The sequence below is a fragment of the Camelus dromedarius genome, chromosome 3, assembly GCF_036321535.1.
Source record: "Camelus dromedarius isolate mCamDro1 chromosome 3, mCamDro1.pat, whole genome shotgun sequence".
Taxonomy (NCBI): Eukaryota; Metazoa; Chordata; class Mammalia; order Artiodactyla; family Camelidae; genus Camelus; species Camelus dromedarius.
The window spans coordinates 52,893,330-52,918,331 of record NC_087438.1 but is presented as its reverse complement, the minus strand read 5'-3'; the positions used below and the strand labels follow the sequence as shown (position 1 = coordinate 52,918,331).

The 25,002-nt window shown below is 37.7% G+C and overlaps 1 long non-coding RNA gene across 3 annotated transcripts; it reads left to right on the top strand.

Annotated features, from left to right (window-relative positions):
- The first annotated feature begins 11 nt into the window (after positions 1-11).
- On the top strand, positions 12-21,085 carry LOC135319859 (uncharacterized). Of its 3 annotated transcripts, none has more exons than XR_010378807.1 (3): positions 12-248; positions 2,498-2,599; positions 18,224-21,085. It is a non-coding gene; the product is annotated as an uncharacterized LOC135319859 (long non-coding RNA). The 3 variants fall into 3 exon arrangements; XR_010378808.1 differs by lacking the exon at positions 18,224-21,085 and adding an exon at positions 9,733-10,088; XR_010378809.1 differs by lacking the exon at positions 18,224-21,085 and adding an exon at positions 5,312-6,718.
- The last annotated feature ends 3,917 nt before the right edge of the window (positions 21,086-25,002 follow it).

Sequence of the window (25,002 nt, the reverse complement as noted above, 5' to 3'; positions counted from 1 at the left end):
GTTTGGTCGGAGTAGGTCGTTTGGCAGCTGCGAGCGCGAGTAGGGAAAGGGCTGGGACTTCTCTGAGGAAGGTGGCGTGGGCAGTCACGGACTGTCGGCAGCAAAGCGCTGCTCAGGGCCCCTGCCCAAACTCACATTCTCTTAAACATTTTTTACTGGTCCTTCCTGTCTAAGCCGGGTGACTCCTACCCAGAGAAGCTTCTCCTGGCCAAGTTTTCTCTCACCCTTTTGCTCCAATCAGTATTAAGGTTTGTTTTTCCCGTTAATGAACTGAGAGCTACTTGGGAGGAAAAATGCCTTATTTATCTATAAAGCCTGGGCTCAGCTCCCTGTCTGTAATAGCTAACATTCACTAATTCAACAACTATTTAACATTTCTTGAGTGAGCTTTAATAGTTGTGACAATAGTTGTTTTTGAATTTATTCATGTAAATTTGTTAAAAATATTTTTTTATTGTCCTTCTTAAATGTGCAGCATCTCATTCCCTCGTTCCTGAAATTGGAAATTTGGTTCTTTTTTCTTTTCGTGACTAATCTGGCAGGAGGCATATTAACTTTACTGATTTCAAATCTCAATGTTAGCTTTTGTTTTCATAGATTTTCTCTGTTTTCTCTTTCTTTGATTTCGCTGTTATGTTTATTATTTCCTTCTTTCTGCTTTTTTTTTTTTTTGATTTTTGAAGTTTTTAAAATTTTCCAGTTTGTTGGAAACTGAGAGCACTGATTTGAGATTTTTGTTCCTTTGTAATATAGGCATCTATTGGTATAATTTTCCCTCAAAGTACTGCATTAGTTGCATACCAGACATTTTAATATATTGTGTTTTCATTTTACTTCATTTCAAAATACTTTCTAATTTCCCTATAGGTTTTTTTTTTTTTATTATTTGTGTATTATTTAGTCTCCACATATCAGATTTTGCACTGTTATTAATTGCATAAATGTTTTGAGTTGTTTTGTTATTTAAGTGAATATATCCTTCTTGAAATTATATCTTCAGTTATGTTAGATATATACCTAGGAGTGAAATTGCTAAGTCACAAGAGAACTCTGTGTTTAATTTTTTGAGGAACTGCCAACTCTTTTCCAAAGTGGCTGCTCCAATTACATTCCCACTAGCAGTGCTTGTATGTTCCAGTTTCTCCACGTACTTGTTAACACTTACTATCATATGTCTTTTTGATTATAGCCATCTTAATGGATGTGAAGTGGTATCCCATGGTCTGCAATAATTTGCTTTTGAACCATCAGAACAAATGTTAAAACAATGATAAACAGAAATAAATTCTTAGTGTTGTTATGTAGATAATTGTAACCTCATGACTCCTGAGAATGTCTGTGGATCATATTTTGAAAATAGCTAGAGCAGGGTATTGCAGAAGTCCTAACAAGAATGTGAATAGAAATATTTATTGGGAGCTAACTATATGCCAGGCACTTTTCTAAGCACTCAGTATAAATTATGTCTTATAACCTGATTGACAGTCCTCTAATGATTATTAATTTCATTATTCTCACTGGACAGGGGAGAAAACTGAGTCTCAGTGAGGTCAAGCAACTTGCTCAATGTCCCACAAATAATGCCAAAGACAAGCTTTGAATCTAAATAACCTGACTCCAGCACTCTATGCCTCCTCCTCTAGCACAGCATTGGCCCCTGCTGCACTTAAACCCCAGCTTTGGGGCAGGGTCAGGGAAGAAGGATAGCAGAAAGGTACTTAGGGTTTTTTTTGATGATGTGGTATTTTGTGATTGTTAATTTTATATTTGGTATGTGATTGGCATCATGAGCTCTTCTGTAATGCAGAGTCATCTACAGACTTTTAGGTTTGGGTGTGGTAATGTGAAATAGAATGGAGATAATGGATAAAAATAAGGACTACTATTGTATTTTATAAGTATTATATACCATCTCATCTGATGTACCTTGTACATGTTGGGAATGCAGTGTTGAACCAGATTAACTCAGTCTCTACTCTCATGTAGCTTACAGTTCAGAGAGAATAACCTTTAGAAATTTAGAAAACAGACATTTAAATGTAATGGTAATAATTGAGAAAAGGAAAATACATGTTTCTATAAAAGCAAATAACCAGGGGATATAATCTATCGTGGAAGGCATGATGGCTAAATGATGTGTGCCACTCAGATCTCCTTTGTGGGGAGCATTGTTGACTGTCAACCTCAGCTGCTGCCTCTCTCAGTCTACCACCACATTTGGAACAGAGGCCATGCCCTTCCTGAACTACCACCAGCCAGTGACTGAGCACAGCAGAGATGCTAGAGCCAGCCTATCGCTGCTGAACACAGGACCCTTGTGATGGGAAATTCTGGCTTGGAAACTCCCCATTTGGCATAGCCAAAATTTTCTTAGAAGAGTGTTGCAGTCTTTTTCTACCCAATTCTCCCTTCTCCTTAAATAGATGTCAGTCAGACATTTATTAGAGTCTCAGGCTTTCCCTGCTTACCTTTTCCTCCTCTGTTTTATCTTCCACAGGGAATCTCCTCTAACAAATCTCTTGCACGTCTAATCCTACCTTGGCATTCGCTTTTTGGAGGACCTAACACAGAAGCTTTCCCTGCAAAAGCAGCATTTAAGGTGAGACTTAAAGGGGTAGAAGTTGGAAGAAAATTTGAAGGAAGAAAGAGAACGGCCCTGAGTTAGACAGGAGTTTGGCACAGTGCCTGGCACATGGTTAGAGCTCAGTAAGTATTGCTTGACTAAATGGAATGCAAAGTGCTTTTATATAGAGCGTGTAATTATTCCTCATAAACAATTTTACAAAGAGAGTTATAATATTATCCCTGTTTTACAAATAATAAAACTGAGGATCAGAGCTGTAAACTAACTTGCCCAAGGTCAGGCAGTAGTTGAAAAGTATGGCTAGGATACAAACAGGTTTGTTTCCAAGCCCGTTATTTTTAACTGCTTAACTATCAAGTTATACTGGCTCCCTTCAGGGGAGTTGAAAATGGGCTTTGAAAAGAAAATGCCTGTAATATAGTTTTTTGTAGTCATAATCCATCCAAAAGTCACTGCCTATTCTAAAAACAGGGCAAGAGACATTCTGAATCACCCTGGTGATATTCATGAAAGTCATGAACTGGATAGAATTTCATTAATGGAGTCCATGTTATAAGCAGGGTTCAATAATTAGAGAAACAGAAGGTTGAAAGAAATCCTAGGAAGTTCCTCTTCTAAAAGTAATGCTATGTGGAGATACACAGATGTCTTCCTAAAGAGGAAGGAGTGCCTGCACCCAGAGTTACAAGATAGAGATAAATAATTATAGTATTGAAACTCTTCAGACTTACCAACTTTCACTATCCAATGTGATCCTTTACATATCATGGATACACTTTCAAAAGGCATTCTTTGGTATGCAACTTAACATATACCGTCTATTGAGTTGAACATTGATCTTGGGAATATAAAATGCAGTACTCCATAATTCTATCTCTAATGAATTTATTGTAGAACAATCTCAGTGAGTGATTATAGGGTATCAGAATGAAAATGAAGTTTAGCAGTTATTCCTGCTCCTCATTTTACATGTAAGAAAACAGCAAATGTATTAAAGATAGACAAGGAAATAGATTAATATGTACTAAGTCATTTTAAGTGTAACAACATGTAATTTCAACTTAGATACTGCCTGAAAACAGACAGAACAACCAGAGAAGGCATTGCAAATTCTACACGAATACACTGTGAATGAAGTTCTCTATTCATTCACCTGGATAGAGTCCTTGGAAATTTCAAGTTGAAATTACTGCCATAGGTTCTCATGTCTTCAGAAATTACTATAGTAAAATATAAATTTGAGTAGCCATTTGCTCAGAGTGATAAACAGCTGACCTAGTGAGGAGGGGAGTTAACAGAATTTACCATTTTCTATGACCATAAAAGTAATTAAAGCTTACTGGAGAAATTTTAGAAAATACAGAATGTACTAAGGAAGTAAAAAATTAAAATTGATGGGACACAATGTAACTAAAGTCTAAGACCTAAAAGCCTGTTTTTGAAAGGCTAATTTTATGCAGACAAAAATAGAAATTAAAATAAAATGCCAATAAAAATCTCAATTTTTGTCATCATGAATGTTTCTGTAACAAAGATACAATTCAGTATGGTCCAGATTAATGTCACAGTCTTTAACTTCTATTACTTTGAAAACTAAAGAACGGAACAACCTAAAATAATATTCTGAGATTCAAAGTAAAATAAATTCTGTGAATAAGAAGAGTAATTTACTAGGCAATGATGATCTAAAAATTTTCTTAGTGGAAGGTTCCAAATAACTTATTAGAATGACTGTAATTAAATGAGCCAATAAGACCCCCCCAAAAAAAACCCTACTTTTTTTTCACTGACTCAATAGTCATTTTTAAAATTGTATTTGATTTTTCTAAACTGAGTCCTGAAATTACATGGATATGTAGACTTCTTAAGGTTATATAACGGTTGACAAATTCTAGGGACACGTAGAAGAATAAGATCAATGTGACAAACACTTCTTTACATAGTTCATTACTAAGGATTTATTTCACATTTATTCTCTTGATCTTGCTTCTTTTCCTCCTTGGAAGATTTCACTCACTCATTTGTTCATTTATTTAATTAGTCATTCAGTCAATCAGCAAATATTTATTGAGTACCCATTATTTGCTAGATTCTCAGCTAGGCAAATTGTTACTATTGTAACAATAGAATGTCACTATTTGGGAGGTGGTAGAAACCCTGAATAGAAGAGACAGCTAATTAGAAAAAGAACCAAACTTCAAGACCAAACCAGCATTATGTGAACAAGATTAAGTCGCAAAAATAGCTAGAAAAGTGTTATTGAGAAACAGGGTTTCATTCAAAAGAATCTTTCTCAAAAGGAAAAGCAAACGGAGGGGGGGGGAGGCATAGCTCAAATGGTAAATGGCATGCTCAGCATGCATGATCCTGGGTTCAATCCCCAGTACCTCCTCTAAAATAAATATATAAATAAACAAACCTAATTACCTCCCCCCACCCAAAAATATTTTTTTGAAAATCTTCCTCAGAGCTGTGGGAAGAGCCTTACCATGGATTTGTAATTGGGTACAAGTAGGTGGCCTTGGTCTGAATCTAAAAAAAGCCACTCTTAAAAAAAAAAAAAAAAAAAGGATAAGGAAAGAAAAGGGTGAAAGAAAAGTGAGCTTATTGTACAAAAAGGTAAATTCTCCTAAGTATCAGAATGGTAATGCTTCAGTTTCTACATTTCTTTATTTGCATTCCACATAGCTTTATACCACACTCTCTTCACTCATAATTTCTTCTTAGGAAGCTCCACTCAGAGAAGAATTTTTCAAGGAAATGTTAACCAGATGGCTTTTTCTAATCTTCCTCAGGAAAAAAAAAAAAAAATCAAAGTAGGTTTTGAAAGTAACACTGCCACCTACAAGTAAGTACTTTGAAAAGTAAAATGACTGAAATTCCATCATTTGGGTAGATGTCCAAGCTGCCAGAAATCTTAAGAATAAAGCTTTGGAGTGGGGCTTCTGGTTTACAGAAAATAGAAAGGTGATTAAAATAAAATGAAAAGAAAAATCACTTAAAAGTCTTGGCATCCTTCAAAAACAAAAAGTCTGTTTGCCTATGTGTTTTGTCTCCACATTGGCTGTATCTTTCCAGGCATCCTTGGCCAAGTTACTTTAAACATCTCCACATCTCAGTTTCCTTATCTGCCTAAAGATATTATAATAGCCTCTGCCTCTTTGTTGTGAGGATTAGATTCTTAGTATTTATTAGGAATGGTTAAATTTCAACTCAGATACCTGTCCATTTCATCTTTTCCTGAGTATCATCATGTTTAGCCTTGACTAATACTAATAGCCGGGACTCCTTTCCTCTCACCATCACTTGCCCCTAAACAAAGTTACCAGACGCTTTGTTTTTTAGGTGAAACAACATGCATAGGATCCCTGAGTAAGAGAGACTGATTCACCCTGCAGTGTATACCTATACACCTTGGTTGCTGTCGTAAGGAGAGAACCCTAAGTTGAACTCCAGCATTAATAATAATAAAATGGGGCTATAAGAAATTTTTATTGAATTGAATTTTTAAATTTTAGTTTTAGCAGTCACAGAATTCAGCAAGTAGCTCCAAATTCCAAACACATAATGGAGGTATGTATCTCAGTATTAAAATTACAGTCAAGAATTTTAGCGGCCAGCATCAAAATCACAGGAGCTTGATCCCCCAGACCATGACTTGATGTTCTGGGGAGGTGGTTGGATGGAACTGAGGGAAAGGGGATAGGAAGGATGCTGAATATATCAAATTGTGCCAATGCACTACCCAGATGGTGCCACTCTGATAAATAATCAGTATCATTTACTAAATCAATCTGAATGTCATCAAGCTCTTTATTCAGCATCTAGAAAGTAGGTTTATTTAAAATGATAGCTAAGAAATATAAGTGATGCAAGAAGGAAATGAAAAGATACCTTCCAAGCAAGGTTAAATTTAACTCAAAATGAAAACTATAAAGATAAAAATGCAAAGATATGTTCAGCCATCTGTAGAATGACTTCCCTGGCAAAAATTTTAAAATATGCCAATACCAATTATTGATAAGGATGTGAAACAATGAGAAATCTTAAATACTCCTTGTATTTAAAACTACTTCGTTTAAAACCATCTTGGAAAACACTATGGCATATCAAATAAAGTTGAATAAGTATATGTCTTGCAATCCAGCAATTCCTCTACTAAGTATATACCCTAAAGAAATTCTTACCCAAGAGACAGTTACAATTATGTTGATATCATCATTGTTTCAAATAGAAAAAACTGGTCATTGAAATATCTATTGACAAGAAAATGAATGAATAAATTATAGTTCATTCATAAAATGAATATAGCAGTGGCAATAAATTACAGCTATATACATCAACATGGATGAACTTCACAAAAATCTGTATGTTCAGGAAAAATAAAAAGAGCAAGTTGCAAGAGAAAAGAGCTATATGATTTCATTTATATAAAGCTCAAAAACATGCAAAACTAAACAATTAGTTATTTAGTGATACATTCATATGTCGAAAAGCTATAAATAAATGCAAGGGAAAGATAAATACAAAATTCAGGGGGAAAGGGAGGAAAGAAGAGGGATGAAATAATGGAAAGAGAGAATACATAGACATAGAGTGGTAATATTCTATTTCTTAAACTAGGTGATGGGTACCTGGGTGCTCACTTTTTATTAGTAATAAAAATTATGTATTTTTCCCATGAGATTATCTCTATACCGAGACAGCATCAGATGGGTGCCAGGGTCTCTTTTCGCTCTCATCTGCTTCTCTCTGCCATTTCTTCCCTTCTGTCCTTTCCCCAGGATCTTCTCCATCCATCAGTGCCTTATGTGGTCAAGTCCATGCCAATTCCTATCCCTAATGCAGTCCCAGGAAGGCAATTGTAATACCTCCCAAATCTTCAATTTAATTGACTCAGGCTTTTCAGGGTCTTCAGAGTAAAACACCGACAAAATAAACATACAAACACATTTTTAACACGATTTTTTTTCATGAAAATTTTGCTCTCCTCTTATAGTACAAAGAATCAGGGGAGAGAGGTGGAGTGCGAGAGGGCGGGGAAGACAAGGAAAGGATGGAGTGGTAGCTGGAGATGCAAGTCATGTCCAGGGAGGAGGAGGAAAAAAAGAGCATTTCAGGATGGAAACAGAATGTTGAAGGCCTGCAACCTAGGAAGCAGGAACATCTGTGGAACTAAAATAAGGCCAGTGTAACTGGAGCTTTGTTAGCAAGGCAGAATGGTTTGTGAGATAGAGATGGGACTCATAGAAAGCAAAGCATTATGGGCACATTAAGGAGCTCGACCTTTAGTCTAAGTAAAGAAAGGGTGGGTGGTTGGGTTAAACCTGGTAGAAGGCAAGTTAAGTAAATTTTACAAAAGTTTGGTTGAGAAAGATTGAGAAGCTGGCCTATGTGAGCTATTGTATATCACTCTATTTCTTGGCTTTCTTGTACCTACATTTTTTAAAATTTAAATTACCCAAATAATACGTGAACATATTCTTAACGTAAAAATTTTCAAGAATACAAACTGAAAAATTCCCCTGCTTTATCACCCTTAACAATTATTGAAACTTCCTCTCAGTTAATAATTATGTACTAGAAATACTTACATCTACAAATGACAAAAAAAAATTTGACTGTCGGTGACCTAAACTAATTGGAATTTATTTGACAGCCAGCTGTTGGCATTGGTTCAGTGATGTCAAGATGGCTGCCATAACTCCAGGCACTGTATCTGTCATTCACAGATCAGTGTGCAGCTAGAGATAATTAATTTTCAACATTGTGTGGAATCCCAGTGTATGAATATACTACAGTGTATCCATTCTCCTGTTAGTGGACACGGGTTATTTCTAGTTTAAGGGGTTTTGTTTTGTTTACATTTTCTGTTTTTGCTATTAAAAACACGTGCTATTAATAGTCTTGTCTTCTGGTGCACAAATTGCACAAATTTATCTAGATTATATCCCTAGGAGTGGAACTGCTGAGTAATAGAGTTTTCACATCTCAATTTTATTTTATTATGCCCCTTATATAAATGGTATCATATAGTACATATTCTGCATCTGACTTTAATTTATTGCATAAGCTCAAAGATTTTGTCTGTTTTTCTCACTACTCTTTCCCTAGCATTATTTATTCATTTAACAAATATTTATTAAATATCTACCATGTACCAAGCTCATGTTGGAAACATTTACTTGAGTTTTCCTCCAAAGTCCCTTCCTTCCCTGTTCTCCATAATAGCCCTCAGTTCTGTTCCTTCAGTTTGCTAGTTTACAAGCCAGTATTATTCCAAGAACAGGGCCACTGCTAGTCCACAAGGTGCTTCTATATTAGTTGACAAAAGGCTTATCCCTCTCCCGACACCCAATCACGTGCCAGGGCCACACACAGCCAGCACTCACTCTCTCAGCAGACGCTCTTATGCAGTACAGCCTGTTCATCCTGTTCATCTGCACAGAGCAGCCCTGCCCAAGAAAGCTAGCTGATAGGCATGCCTACTTCTCTTTAACTGTCTCTGAACCTGGCTAGACTCAGAGGTGTTCTTCCTTTACTTCTGCTATTCTCACCTTTACCTGTCGCACTAAACAGACTATAGGAGGAGTCCATAATATTTGCCATGAAGAAAAGCAGCCCAATCAGTTCTTTAAAATATAAGTTCTGTGACTCAAAAAGCACACTCTGTCAGTAAAATGAACGCAGATCCCCAAGCCACGACGGTTTGGCATGGCTTGGACTGAGAACTGGTGCATGAAACAGAAATGACCTCTGTAAGCTACGAATGAAGATACCAGGTGCCTCTGGGGTAGCTTTACCCAGTTTATGACAAGTAGCCCAATTTCTGTGGCTGCCAAGGGACACCAGATAAGCCAACTGGATTCTCTCTTTAAAAACTACACATGAGAGATGAATAAAGGACAGATTACTCCAGTTTGATAAGCCCAAGTGATACTGAGAAATTTATTTTTAGTGATACTCAAGAGTTGCACAAGGTCCCAATGTAGGGAAATTGGAGACCTGAGGCAACTTCCCTTGTACAAAACTTCCAACAGAGAATGAAATCTGTGTGACTCTTTCTTACATTAATTGGCCATTTCCCCCACAATTAAGTATAAACTGTCTTGTATCATTTTCTAAGTTCTGCTTTTCTCTCCGACCAGATGCTAACTTCCTCAAGAGAACTTCCTTGTGAATTCTCTAACCCATGGCAGAGTGCTGAACACACACATAAGAAGAATTCAGTAAATATTTGAGAGGCTGAGTAACTTTTTAAAGAAGTGTTAATAATTTAACCTAAAATGTTTCAGTATAAAGTAACATAACCATGATAAAAATGTAAACAACGTAAGTTAGAGTTCATGGACTTTTTCCCTCCCCTACTCTAAACTATCTCTGCTGAAGGATTATCATTTATTAACTTTTTTTATGTGGGTTCCCAGAACTTTTTATATGCACAGACATATTAATTTGTAAGGTTTTTTCCTTACATAAAAATGGAATCATTGATTGTTCTGCAACTTGCTTTTTTAATTAAACAAATTTTTTATCTAATCTTCATGTCACTGTGTCTGTGGTATATATCTCATTATTTTAGATGGTCGCTTAGTGTCCCTTCCATAGGATGGATATGTTAATTTTTTTAAATAACCATCTACAGTTGAATAGTTAGGTAGTCTCCAAGTTCTCACTATTATGAATAATGCTACAGTGAACACCTTTGTACGTATTTTCTTGCACACTTTGGTGGTATTTTTGGAGGCTACAGACCCAAATGTGGGAAACTTATAGTGATGGTTTGAAAAGGACATTCAGTTAGGAAAGTCTGAATTCTAGACTTTGCCACTTCTAATCTGTGTTACTCTGAGCAAGTCACTTTGACTCCCTAACATTCTGTTACTTCCTCTGTAAGAGAAGGAAAAATCTCAGCATGTTTCATAAGATTATTGTGAAATCAAATGACAAAACTAAAGCATCATGGTTGATTAATATTAGGTTTCAGTTTAGTTTTAGCAAGACAGTCGTATTTCTTCAGGCTTTTTGTAATCTGCTGAATTTCATTAGACGACTTGCCAATTTTTAGTAGTCTGCTGAAATCTTCCTCTTTTGAGTATAGTACAGGGAACCAAGGAGAAGAATATTATTAAAATCAAATAGACAAATTGTTGCATCCTGCAGAAACAGGTCTTGTTCTTTAAAAAGACTAATTCAAATCCCATTTTTGATCATCCTTTAGGAAAGCATGTAAGTGACCCATAATAACAAAAGGAAGAAAGGAAGAAAGGAAGGAAGGAAGGAAGGAAGGAAGGAAGGAAGGAAGGAAGGAAGGAAGGAAGAAAGAAAGAAAGAAAGAAAGAAAGAAAGAAAGAAAGAAAGAAAGGAAGGAAGGAAGGAAGGAAGGAAGGAAGGAAGGAAGGAAAGGAAGGAAGGAAGGAAGGAAAGAAAGAGAAAAAGAAAGAGAAAGAGAAAAAGAAAGAGAAAGAGAAAAAGAAAAAGAAAAAGAAAAAAGAAAGAAAAGAAGATACAAAGAAAATGCTCTAGAATCCTATAGGGTCATAGGCAGAGAAGTCTATAAGACCTTTATAATCAAAAAATTCAATTGTGAACTGTAACTGGTTAAGAAAGTGCTTGTTCCACTCCTCTCGTTTTCATAAGACCTGAGCTTGAATTCCGGCTTTACCACTAACTGGTCTGTGAGCAAGAACGTACATTTTCCTCACTTGAAAAATGAAGGGATTGAATTAGATCATCTTTAAGGTCCTGTTTACTCAAAACAATAATAAAAATTATAATAGTTACATATATAAATTGCTTACTGTATTGGAACAAGCAGTGTTCTAATTGCTTTAGGTATGTTGATTCATTTAATCTTCATAGCAAACCTATGAGGCAGGTACTGCTGTTATCATTTCCATTTTGCAGATGGGGAAACTGAGGGACAGAGAGGTTAGGTTGACTTGCCTAAGGTCACAAAGCTAGCAAGGGACAGAGGCAGGGCTTTGGGCCTAAGTTGTCTGGCTCCAGAGTTCATGCTCTTAACCTTCATCCTGTGACTCACTGATCTCTTCAAACACTTGAGTTCTTTGCTTTATGTTGATATTGGAAGGAAACTTCTTTTCTAGTAGTTTCTTTCCACTTTGTTTTGTTTCAAACATCTATTGACTTACAAATTTATTTAGAAGTGCATTTTCCTTTTTTGAGAAAAAAATTTGAACACAGAGAACTTAATATTGGTTATTATAAAATTATTCCAAAACTTTGTAGTTTAAACAATAAACATTGATTATCTCAATTTCAGCTTAGCTTTGTGGCTCTGAGTCCAAGCCTCTCATGAGCTTGTAGTCAGGTGTTGGTGAGGACTGCAGTCTTGCGAAGGTGCTGACAGTCTGCTTCTGAGTTCATGCATGGCTGTTGGTAGATTTCAGCTTCTCTGCACATGGGCCTCTTCATGAGGCTGTTCATATAACCTGGTAGTGGTTTCCCTAGAACAAGAAATTTGAGACAGAGACAGAGAAGCCAAGACAGAAGCTGAAATTTTCTGTCTCAGCCTTTCTCCTAATCTTGGAGATGACATTCCATTATTTCAGCCATGTTATTTGCTAGAAGCAAGTCACTAAGGCCAACCCAAATTCAAGGGGAGGGAAAGAAAGCTTCATCTCTCGAGGGGAGGAATATCAAAGAATGTATAAATATGTGTTCAAAACCACAGTGAGTATAAGAAAAATATAACAAGCAGTGTTATACTCACTACCCCAAATTGGCAATTATTACCTTATCACATTTTTCTCAAAAACATTTTCAAACAAACAAAAAACACATTAGGAATAAAATCTTCTTTGTTCCTATGTCCAGTCTCAACCCTTTTCCTTCTTTCCAGAGGCAACAACTCTTAAGATTGCATGGCGTATCTTTCCAGTCTTTTTATTCTTTTATATGCATACATAGGATTGTTTGGTGGGGTTTTTAGTTTTTCATAAATGGTCTCATACTTACATATTCAGCAACTTGCTGTTTTTCACTCAATGCTGTTTTGGAATTTATGTACCCTGATATATTTAGACCTAGTTCAATATTGCATTGCATGATGACACCATGTTCAATTCATCCATTGATAGAAATTGCTTCCTAAATTGTAAATCAGTCTTATAATCAAGGTTGCAAGGAATTGCTGTATTTGTTTCCTTGTGCATATGTGCAAGAGTCTCTCTAGACCAGTGTTTCCACATATTTTGACCCCACCCCACAGTGAGAAATTTCTTATTATGACCAGCCTATGTCTCATTGTGACCACATAAAACTGAAGCCAAAGTTTCATAAGAAATAGTACTTATTCTTTCTATGAATAATGACCTCTAATATTACCTATTTTAAATCTATGTTCTTTTAAATTGTTTGCTGAGAGTCACTAAGTTGATTTCTGGACCCATTATTGGGTCTCCATCTGCAGCTTCAAAAACAATCTTCTAGGACTATATCTAGCTATTATGACATACACTGTTTATGGCAGCTTAAACTTTACAAAACATTGCAAACTTACTTTTCATAGTAGTTGTACCAATTCACACTCCCCCCAGCAGCGTATGAGAATTCCTTTCTGCCCACATTGACACCCACATTCAGTACTGTTAGATTCTTTATTTTTGCCCATCTCATGATTGGGTCTCGTTTAAGGGTTGGATGAAAGCAGGCCTGCATCACTGTATTCTTTCTTTTGTTTGGGAGGCACAGGTGTGATGGGGAAGTCTCCCAGGCTTGGCCTCTTGGTTGCTATATGTCATTACTGAGTCCCTTGGAAGGTGTAATAGTTAATGGGAGCATCCCTCCCAGGAATCACAGAAGCCTCTGAAACAGAGCTCGATCCATCTGCCATGGTTCCCTCTGGTTTTACAAGGAAGCTATTCCAGTCCTTTTATCTCATTCCCCAAGCCCTGTGCTCTACAAGCGTTCCCTGATATTCGGCAACCACTTCTCCTACTGCACAGAGAACATGAGACCATCACAGGAACACTCTGCTGTATTCTATCCTTCATCTATATACTTACCAGTATCTGCTTCCGTCCTTTCCCAGAGGGAGTGTGACTTTCTTCCTGCCCAGGCTAGTTCTTCTACCCCAGCACTGAGGTCTACCCCCTCCCATCCTCTGAGGGCTCTTGCTCCATAAATGGGCCCTTCTTTTGCTCTGCCTGCTAACTGCTCCCCGACCCCCACCTCATCCTTTCTGCGCATAGTTTGCGGAAGTCTCCCCTTCCTGAATAAGGTCTTCCCTTGAGTCCTTGTTCCTCTGTCTGACTTACCCTTATTTATTCTTGGGCCCAAACATCACTTCCTCAGAGAAGCATTTCCTTTCATCCATTGTGCCTATTCTTTGCCTTCATAATTTTCACCAAAGTACATATTTATTTACTTATTTGTGGGTCTGACTCCCCTACTGTGTGGTCAGCCTCAAGAGGTCAGGGACTTTGCCCTGTCATAGAATGGCACTCAGCGCATATTTGTTGACTAAATCAATAATTTCTAGCCTACAGCCTCACTCTTCTACTCTGCTCCTATACCAGGTGGGTATTTTGAAATGAAAAGCCTGTCACATTCCTCCCCAGCTGGAAAAATACTATTAGCCCCCCTGCCTGTGGAATCAAGTCCACTCTGCTTTGTGCAGGATGAAAAGGCTCTGTGAGAGCCACTCTCCCTCCCCCAAGGCAGAACAAGCCCCACTTCTTCTAGCAGAGGAAGCAGAAGAAGAAAAACTCAAATCGGCTAATACTATTATTAGCTGACAGCCCTGATAAAAGAAGTCCTGGACAAAGAGTTTCAAATCCATAGATGAAGGAGGTTATGTAATTATTTATTGATTTCATCCTCTTGTTGGTTTTGTTTCTTCCTCATGCTTTTTTTCTTTCACAAGAAAACTCGGACCTATTGTTTAAAGGAAAGGGAATTGAACATTTCATTGAGCACTTACAATATGCCAGGCTTTAGGCTAAACACTGTGTTTACTTTATCCTATTTAAATGTAATTCTCTTCAAAACCCAGAATAGGTATCACCTCCCCTTTCAAAAATAACATGACGGTGGCCAAAAACATCAAATACACCAAGGAAAATAAAACAGTCTGGTGATTTCTATGGCACAAGAAAGTCCAAAAGGCTTGTATGCTTCTTATTAGTTAAAGTTAGGTCACGGGTCATCTCTGGTCACACATGTGACATGTGATACTCTTAATGTGCCAGTCTTCCTCATAATCTCCTCTCCCACCTATATCTCTCTCTTCCTTCTCTCTCTTGCTCCTCTCTTCCTCTTGGCTGCCCCCTCTTTCCTTTGCTCTCTCTTAATCCCATGACTTTTTGTTTTTTCATTTTTCTCCCTATCTACCTCTTAAGCCCATCAACAGCTTCACTGTTGCCTTCTAGGCCAAAAAGATTACCGACGGCTTGTCTAAGCAGAAGTGAAAGCAAACAGAAAGAAAGCCTTCTTTTCATTCCTGAATTAGAACTGCAACAAAGTATAATGATGTTGCGGGTCAACAGGGGACCCAAAGAGATAAACATAAACTCTAGACAGGCTTTCAGCTTCCAACACGCAGGGGATAGTTGCCCACTGAGCTCTTGGTCAGGCTGTCAGTCATTACCGATAATGCTAACGTTCTCAATTTCCATTTTGAAAAAGAGAACCTGTAACCAGAAGACGTTAGCATTTTATCAGTGCATAGAAGTTGTAGAGGGAAGTTTCCCGAGACTTGGAAAGTAATAGAAGCAGATGAAATATTTTAAAGTACAGAAACTTAGGAATTGGAAACTGAAGGTAGCACCATTTGGAAAATTTAAGATGAAGCTGGTGGTCCTAAAATTCTGCCCATTCTTTAGGTTCTGATAGTGCAGAGGCTACTTTGGAAAACAAACACTAGATCACTAATGCAGGAGGTTTTATACTGTTTGAGTGTTTATATCAAGGTTGCCCTCCATTTTTATGCTTTCTGAATCTCCACTTTTAGGCAAACAAGAAGACACCAAGGGGATAAATCATTCTTTTGGCTCACTTTCAAGACAACGGTATTCATTTATTTGCAAAACTTTTCTAGTGCTTTCTGAATAGCAGACTCCATATTTAAACAAGCCAAATCTTAGAGATCAAGCAGATGCTATAAATCATCAAAATAGCTCCCCATTCCCCCACCTCCCGGACAAACAAACAAGCATTAAAAGAAAATTAGTGTTGAAGAACAGAGCTACTGGGTAGGTGGTTTATAGCTTGTGGGTTGATGATCTGACAACATTTTAGCAGAGAACTTTGCTGACTGGCAAAAAGCAGTGAGTTGCTAAACACTGAGAGATTGTTATGAAGACTTAAGGGTGAAGGTATTGTTTTCTGGAAAAGGGGGCAGTATTTGAAGGCTATAGACCTTCATGATCAGCATGTCATGAGGAGGTATCTTTCTTGATAAAAAAGCAATTATATTCCAGCCAGGAACCACCCCCTCCCTCTTCAACAGACTCCTACCACCCTGAATTAATCACACACCTTGTTGGCTCATTAAGCCTTGGTGTCATTTTGATGCATATATTATTACAACAATACGTGCAAAGCTACAATATTCAATCGGGTTAAAAGGATTTTAAGGCCATACTTTGGAGATGAGAAACTCTGAATCATCCAATTGATTTGGGAAATGAGTTCACTGGCCTATTGCACAGTCACTGGAAGAATGAAAAAGAGAGAGTGAATCCCCTGGGGCTTAAATCTGAAGGGAACTCTTAGCTCTCCACTGCACTTTTAGGAATAAAATAGTAATGGTAGTCATAAGGAAGTTTTATAAATTGGCATGTCAAGAATTTCCTTTTTGGCTAACTGCATATAAGTGGGTTGTTGAATGAGCTGAACTCAGTCAGGTACAAAAGAAAGCAACTTGACTCTATTTCTCCACTGCTCTTTCAAACCTCCTCTGTCAAATTATTCTTCTCCATTCTTGGATGAAATTTGAGGCAAAGATCCTAGTGTTTCTGATCATGTTTGTGTATTAAAAAACTCAGTATCATCTAATATTAAAATGTTATGCTCTCTCTTCATATTCTTTTGCTTTTCAACTAAAAAAAATTTTAAAATGAAGCAAAAAAGAAACATCTTTAAAGTTTTAAAGTACTGAAAGGAAGATAAAGGAAAGAACAAAAACTATCTGGTCAGAGTTTTATAATCATAAAAATATCTTTGAAAAATAAATCAAGTAAAGACTTTTTCAAACAAACAAACAGAAACATTATATTCTCATTTGACTCAAAGTTCCTCTTTATGTCCCCATCCCACCCCGTACTGCCACCCCCACCACCCCGATCCTCAGGCCTGAATCAAACTTGCAAGCCCCAAATGGGAAAAGCCAGGGTGGGTCTGTATGGCATGGTGGGGAGGAGGGGGACGGTGTTCTTTCTTCCTAGATCCACTGACTTCTACACTTTATGGCTACTCTTTGTGGCTCTTCTATGGTCTGATCAATGCAGGAGGTGGATTAGAGGACAAAGGCAGTGTTCTCTGGCTGATGCAGTCAACTGTGTTCTCACTACTGAGGAGCTCCAACCTCCAGTTTCCTTTCATAGAAAATGACTCCAGGCTGCTTTCTCCACCACTTCCCACTCCAACTACCACACCTCAGTTTACAGCTTTGGATGGCCCACTACCACCCTTTAGAAAGATCATTTTGATGGAGTCCCTTTGAAGATGACCAAAAAACCCAGTTCTTTTTAACATAATCCACATGCAGCCCATGGAAAACCTGTATATTTGTCCCCCTCAGACTCTCATTTCCAATTGCATTCATCAGAGAAACAGAACCAATAGGAGATAGAGATAGATATAGATAGATGAAGAAACGTATGAAAAGGAATTGGCTCACATGATTATGAAGGCTGACAAATCCCAGATTTACTTTCAACAAGCTGGAGACCCAGGAGAGCTGATTGTGTAGTTCTAGTCTGAAGGCCAGTAAGTTGAGACCCAGGAAGAATGGATATTTCATTTCGGAGTCTGAAGGCAGGAAAAAAGATTCAAGGCCATCCAGCAAGAGAAATTCCCCTTTCCTCATGGGAGGGTCAGCCTTTTTGTTCTTTTCAGGCTTTCTTCTTCAGCTGACTGTAGGATCCTCCCACATTGAGAAGGGCTATCTGGTTAACTCAGTCTCCAACTCAAATGTTAATCTCGTTCCAGAAACACCCTCACAGACATACCCAGAATAATGTTTGGCCCAAGGTCTGGGCAACCCATGGCCCAGTCAAGTGAACACAGAAAACTCACCATCACACCAACTCTCTTTTCACCCTCCCAGCCCACAGTTCCCTTCACCAAGCCTCTTGCCACTCAGATGTTTTCACTTGTGGGACAGGTACTAGTTCTCCTTTCCTCCCAACCACACGCCAGACTCTCCTGGTGGTTCTCTGGAGCCTCCCTCATCTACCTGAGATGTGGGGGTGAAGTGCTCCCTCCTCTGGTTGGAGGGATACACAAGACATTCTCCCCTCCCACCTTACAGGGGCAGGGGAAGGTACAAGATGACTCCACGGAGAACTCTGTCTAGCCCCAGACTTATGTGAAACCCCACATCCGTGGTAGGGTAAACCAAACCAAAATGCCTGAGAGGGCCTGAAATCAACCCAATCTCTTCAATGTCTTTAGGTCCAGGTATCACCCAAGGTGATACTCCTACTCCTCTCCCCACCTCCTACTCCTCTCCCCACCTCCAGTTCTGCCATTACGAATAGACCTCCTTAAGTTCAAGTCTGAACCCCTTGATCTGGCGAGAATGAAAGCAGCTCCAGAATCCCACTGCTGTCAGTGAACCCGAATGCTCCATGTGCAGACTTTCAGCCATCAGTACTACAGGAAGTGCTGTTTTCTGTTCTTTATGGATCTCATGGTCTTTCATTTATTCAACAACTGTTTGTTAAGAGTTAAATATGTTCAATGCTGGGGATATACAGGTTAAAAAACTATGTTGTCTGTCTTCAAGGAGTCATATTCGTGTGGGTTACATAGATGATCATACTACAAGTGTTCTGTGGGGTATGAATGTAAGTTCCAAATGGCCAGGATTACTCTGCAAAAACCCTCGAACATGTAACAACTGGACAGCTAGGATGGTCCTGACAGGCTGCTTGTTCCCATAAGCCTGGGCAGCCAGGGATGGATCAGGTTTTCTGGGGCCATGAGCTTGCATAAAGTGGGAGCCTACATGAAGAAAATGAACATAAAAATTAGGCCTTCACATTTTACAAAATCATGAGACCATGGGAGCACATTGCCAGAGCCTTGGGGCCTTGGAAAGGACCCAGCAAGTGAGAGGCCCTGAAGCTGAAGTTTCAGTGTCTTCTCATAAATCCGTCTTAAGACTCGGTCCATTTATGAAAGCATTAGGATGGTTCTAGATTGTACCATGGTATGTTGGGGCTCTACAATCAGATTGGCAGATGTATACCAGACTGATTTAGATAACCTCTGCCAGATACTTCCTGAGTATCTCAGGGAAAGTTATTTAAATTCTCTAAGCCTCAATTTCCTATATTAGTAGACCCACTTCATATGATAGTTGCAAAGATTAAACTATATAAGCATGTAAAACATTTTAGCATGGCTCATAATTAGTGCCTATTAAGTGTTAGCTATTATTAATTATCAGTATTAAAATCTGAAGTAGCTGAACTCTGCCCTGAATTTGCCTTTTCAGAACTCACAGATCTTTGGTTCCTCACAACACAAAATTCCAGGGAGCATCTGTAAGGAAACATAATTTGTAAGGAGTGTCTGTAAAGAATTAAAATCCAGAATCTCCAAATCTAGAGTTTCCTGGTTAGAAGGAGATGCTGGACTCTCCTACTCTCTCCCCCATAACTTTCTCCTCCCAGTGGATCATCTGGCCACCATCCTGGCTGGATGAGAAGGAGCTGCTCCTCCTTGAGTACACTGAGACCAATCTGGACTATGAAAAAAGAATTAACTAAAATCTAGGAGATAGTTTTAAAACAGAATAAATCGAAATAGTATCCAAGGTAAAGTTTGCTTTCTCACAGATACCTCTCATTCCACATGAGGCCTTCGGGGGAAAAATGTTGCTTGGATTCCTCCTAGCTTCCAGACTTCCTCATCATGGTCAGTACCATAGACAAGTACCTACCACATAGTTGTACAATCCCAGGCATAGAACTAACATACAGTTATGCAGGTTGGGCACTGCATAAAGCTATCACATCTAAGAAGGCACCATTGAAACTGAAGACATCATAGATATCTATGTTTACCAAAATAATTTTCTGGCAAATGGCAGCTAAATGTTTTGTTACATAGTCAGTACATTATGATACTTTTATAGTCATTGAAAGTAGAATGTCTTAAGGAAGTATTGGGGAGGTGGTGACTTTTTCCACTTTGTACAGATTTATGATGTGGGCATGTCTGGGCAGGTAGAATATTCAAAGTCTAGGAAGAGGAAGATAGATCCAGCATCCTGGCCTGTTGCCCCAAAACTACAGCCCGCCCTCTCAGTTTTCATTTCCGATTTAAGGCCCTACCTCTTCCTCTAGCAATTGACGTAGAGAATCGCTCCACCCTTCAGCCAAGAGATTTTGACTTTACTGCTGCAAAGCTTAACAATATAACTAGATATGCATATAATACAATAATCTACAACAATAAATACAGCTAGTAATAGAGACCAATTTCCTTATTCATGTTCTAAAATACACACACACATAGTTTTTGTTTATTTTAAGGCCATGTTAATTTCAGTAAAAACAAATTTCAGTTACCCGAATGGCGAAGCATGTATTAAATTGGGTAATAGACTGTATCTGCTGTTCTTTTTGACAACTTCAGCTTTTATAACATCACATCTAAGACAAAAGGAAAATATTACTAAGTTGATTTGGTTTTCAATGTAATACTTATCAGATCTGATGTCATAGTTCCTGAAACATCAATGAAAAGAGAACGTTCAGTTTTTCAAATGTGTTGGCCCAATATAAATATAGCTGTATCCAACAACATAAGACCTAACCATATTTAGCCTTCCTATCTTTAGGGTAAGTATATTCCTTGAAACATGGTCCTTATTGCAATATTTTGTACCATGTTTAATTCTCAGCATGTTCTGAGATTTAAGTTAAAACAAAGCTTTAAATAAAAAAGAAAACAGTTTTTAAGATTATCTTTTAACTGCAATGTAGAATTTCCAAGTTAATTCAAAAAATAGTAACTTTTTATTATTTAAAAAATTTTTTGTGAAATATACCATACCTCCACAATAGTGTATATATTTTTATGTGCTCTTTAAAGAATAGAAGAATAGCTCTATACATACTATCCATCTTAAGACATAGAACATTACTAGTACCTTAGAAGTTGCCTTTCTATCTCTCCCTGAGTATGCCTGTTTCCCTGTCCACCATAAGTAATCATATGTAGAAACTTTGTTAACCATTCCATGCTTCTAGTAATTGTTTTATCATGTATGTATCTCTAAGCAATATATTGTCTAATTTTGTCTGCTTGCATAATTAATGTAAATAAAAACATACATATTTAGGCTTGTATGTTTTGCTTTTCTGTTCAACATATTTTTGAGATTTATCATCCATTGATATACAAAGCTGTATTCATTCAGTTTTGCTGCTCTGTAATGTTCCTTTGTATAAGTAGACCACAATTTAGTTATCCATTCTACTACTAATGGATATTTGGGCTATTTCCCATTGTTTGTCTTTTTATGAACAATGGTGCTGTGAACCTTTTTATTCACGTCTCCTGTGCAAATGTGCACAAGCTTCTCTAGAATTTAAGCCTAGAAGTGGAGTTTTAGTATTCATCAAAATAGTTAGATTAAGAAATCAAAGCAGTGTCAAACCACAGTATTCACAGAACATATATATGATGATGATGATGATAATTTCCTTCCTGGATAATGACAAAATAGGGAAATCTCATGCTTTGCTTACTAGTTCTGGCTTCAGAACATTATTTAGTATCACCAGTCTCACAGGAGGAAATTCCAAGAAACCTAACACAAGTCCCCAGGTTTTTCCAAACAGAAGACAAGAGCTAAGAGGATAAAGACTCAATGAAGGGGTTTAGTAATTGATGGTAGTTTTGCCAGGTGATCTAGAAAGAACTGAAGTCTGACTGCTATCAGAAAACTTGGGGCTGGATAGGAGAAAGAAAGCTTGACTTCTAAGCTTCTTCCTATGTATACATGGCTGTATGGTCTTGAGCAAATCAGGCAATCTCAATGGTTCTGTTTTCATGTCCAGAAAATACTAAGTTTGGATTCAGTGACCCTTGGGTCACTTTCTGCTCTAAAATTCTTGATTCAGTGGTTTTTAAGTTCCTTTAGAAATAACAGCTTTGCTCGCCCCCTAGTGGTGTCCTCTGGCATTGCAACTGGGATAACCGGTTTAAAATGGTGGTTATTGCCCCTCAAAAACTTCCCTGCACAATGTATTTTAGGCATTATAATTAAAGGGCAAGAAAATTAAAGGAAGCTCTTTGTGAAGTTATTAAATTTTTTGAAATAACACAGAAATAAAAAGGTATTTTTCACTGACAAGAACTAACATTTGGTTATTCTAATAACAATAGTGTCCTAGAGTGGTACACTTAAAATTTTTGCATTTATTTTAATAAATTTAACTACAAAATGAGAAAAAAGGTTCTATTTTCTTCCTCCACGATGTAAAAAGAAATCAATTAATGCATCTCCTTTATACTAAATTAATGCTAGTAATCATTATTTAAGTTGATAAAAGACTAGAGAGTTCCTGAGGAATAAACAAAATAATTTACATAGTACACAGCCCATAGTAGGCATTCAATACAGGTTATATGCATGTGAATCTTAATCTGGAAAAAAAAAAACAACAACACTTTTTTCAGCTGGAGCCTAAGTCGTCTAGTGGATTGAAAGTAAAAGAGAATGGTGTTGATCTGCTTTGTAAAACTCTTGGGAACAGACTTAAACACTTTAAGATTGAGTTTCTCTATTTGCAAGGAGAGGGTAAAATTCCTGATGCTCGTTGAAATGACAGGGACATCATAAAGATTAGTGAGTTGAATGTTGGTAAAGAATATCATATTCCTTATAAGAGCAATGTTATGTAAAGACTTAGTTCAGTATCATCAGAAATTGGCTACAAAGCCACTATGAAATGCATTACCTGTCATTTTTGAAATAGAGTATAAAATCCTAACAAGAAAAATAACCCTGCTCACAAAACTATAAAATGTCATTTTTCTTCAAAGAGAGGAAAATAAGAAAAACGAAGACTTCTACCTTTGAATTTAAACACAAAATCAATATATAAAGGAGAAGAATCGGGCTCTGAGTCCTGAATGTTTTTGTTCTTTCAGCATTTTAATGAATAAATGAAAAATAGGTTTAATTATTTAAAAATTCTTTGACAGAAGTTTAACTTTTTTGTCTTTCTGTTGTCTTCTTAACAGTAGAGTTAACTTGAGAAATCTTTTTCTAGGCTCTTATCTGTTCACCTGACTCTCACAGAGACAGCCCAATTGAAGGGGAAAAAAATGAGCTTCAAATCAGAGAAGCTAAATTTTAGTTCTGGCTCAGAGACCTTGAGGTCTCTGAGACTTATCTTTTTCTATAAAATGGAGGTTTTGAAAATAGCAGTAGCTTCTCCTCCCCCCCCCCAGTGCTGTTCTGATGATTGAGTGTGTAAATTCTCCTTAGTGGCTACAAAGTTATTTCCAAATGTTAATAATTGTTTTTCATATCTTTAGTCTTTATCTATACAGACTTACCAATCTCATCTTTATCAAGTAGCAAGTTTTGATGATTTTACCCCCAAACTCTCAAATCCAGCTCGCTCTTTGTAAGTTCCATCTCTTCTGCCCTGGATTCCACAAGGACTATTCTATGGCCCCACCTCTCCCTAAACCCCACCCCTGACTCTCTTCCAGCTCCAATTAAATGACTCCACCACCAGGGTGAAATTTCTCACCTGAAAATGTAGTCACGCATCCCTGGTGCTCGGTGTTCTTTATGGCAGCTAATAACCCACAGAATAAAATCTCGATTCCTTCACCATCTACCCCTGCCTACCTGTCCAGCTGGATCTTATGCTGGTCCTCTCTTGCCCTTCACAGACTCATAAGTCCATGATTATCTTTTTTTCCTGCCTCCATGTATTAGCATATTTATTCCTCCTGCCTAAAATGTCCTCCTCCTCCTGCTCAGCAACTCGAGTACAATTTTTCTGCAAAATCTTCTCACCTATTCAGGCCAAATTCTACTTACTCTTCACATCTTAGTTCAAAATGTCTCCCTTTCACGTGCTCCCTTTGCGCTTTGTTGCGATCTTTGCAGCTTTCACTGTACATGCTGTTCCTCTTCTAGAATGTCGATTCCTAAAGAGGGTTGATCATGTCTTTCCATGTTGCACAATGCCTGTACCTAGCAAACGTCTAACTTTTTTTGGTGCATGAATGATTATTTTCTGGTATCCTTGACCCTGGACCAGTTTCATTTTGTAAATTTAATTTTTTAATTTTTATGTTTTAATCATTTCTGTATACCAGTTTAGCCTCCTTCTTTTACTATCATGTAAGTAGTTATAACAGCCTTCTCTTGGGATAGCTTTACTGCATCAAATACAACATTCTGGCTTAAGTTAGGGTTTTCATAATGATAAGGAACAAAGAATTACTCAAGCTAACTCAGAGAAGGGGTGGTGGTGGGGTTGTTCTGAAGACTGCAGAGATATTGCAGGGATCTCACAGGAAGCCCAAGGGAAATGTGGCTTGTATGGAGCAGTTTCTTGGTCTCCTGTCACGTCTTCACATCATTCTATGTATGTCATCTACTCACTCTCTCCCAGCTCCATCTGTTTTCAATTTCCTGATAACTTGCCTATGAATTTTGGCTACCAGTCAAGTCCCTGGCATCCTTTCACCCTTTGCCCCCACTACTTCCTCTCTTTTTCTCAAATTTCAGATCCACAAGAGAGGACTCTAACTGACACAGCTCAACTACTTGGGCCAAGCCACATTCATTCATTCATTCATTCATTCAATATTGATGGAATAAGTAATGTATGCTTGGCACTCTTCTAGTTGTTGGGGTAAAAGCAGTGGAAGAGACAGATGAAAATGTCTGCTGTTACAGAGCTTCCATCCTATTAGCCACAGACAGGTTCCTGAAGTGGCTATCCCTAGATCAGAGGCCACTCTTCAGCACCAGCATCTACGGTTGGAGGTGGAGAGGCAGAGGCATGTGGTAAAAAATGTGGACACCTGGTCAGCCAAAAAATAAGCAGGGCAGATTCCCCCAAAGGAGGTGTATTCAGGCACAGAGGGACTTCAGGGCAATTTTAGTTGGAATCTTTCCTTTATTACTCAAATTTCCTGAGTTTATTCTCCTTCACTTCTTAAATACCTCATATATTGTTTTA